The sequence below is a fragment of the Malania oleifera genome, chromosome 12 (assembly GCF_029873635.1).
Source record: "Malania oleifera isolate guangnan ecotype guangnan chromosome 12, ASM2987363v1, whole genome shotgun sequence".
Classification (NCBI taxonomy): domain Eukaryota; kingdom Viridiplantae; phylum Streptophyta; class Magnoliopsida; order Santalales; family Ximeniaceae; genus Malania; species Malania oleifera.
The window spans coordinates 71,046,856-71,047,754 of NC_080428.1; positions in this window are offsets into that span (position 1 = coordinate 71,046,856).

Consider the following 899-nt stretch of genomic DNA (forward strand, 5'->3'; position numbering starts at 1 on the left):
AGATATCAACATTGACGATCCGTTAATTCGTTAGATTTGGTTTGTAAAATTAAACTAGATGAAAATATCATAAACTAAGATTTACAAAAATTAGGTAAATGTTATAATATAATACGGGTAGTGGATAATCAGAAATTAATGATGACAAGTAACATAAATAAATAAAAATAAATAAACAATAAATAAAAGTAACACCGGATTTACGTGATTCGATTTATACTTACTTGATGGGCGGATAGAATCTGAAATCCATGATTTTAAGAGAAATTACAAAATATACATGACTTTTGTACAAATATCTCACATTCTTACCTTACAAAATATCTCACTTTCTTTTTTCTTTCCTACTTCTTTCTTTTTTATTTTCTACACGTTCAATATTCTACACTTTGTATTTTGCACTCTACACTCTTCATTTTTCCTCTCCTTATCTCAGTCAGGTGATTCCCTTTATATAGTCGTGGGAGGAGCAAGTGGGTTTGTCTGATAGTAATAATGGATTCACATGCATGGAAAACATAAGGGAGATGGGGCAGGTATGTTGAAGACATGGATGGTGACATCCACGATTCATTTCACAACACTCCCCTTTAGATGTCATCCATATATTAACTTATTTAGTTAAGATCTTTAAGATATCTCATCCCGATAAGATGAACCAGTCTCTTAAATGTTGTAGTTGGCAAAGTTTTGGTGAATAAATCTGCTAAATTATCACTTAACTGGATCTGTTGTACATCTATATCATCATTCTTCTGGAGTTCATGCATATAGAAAAATTTTGGAGAGATATGTTTTGTCCTATCACCCTTTATGTATCATCCTCTTAGTTGAGCTATACATACAGCATTGTCTTTATACAAAACTGTTGGAATATCCTTGATTAACTGATGGCTACA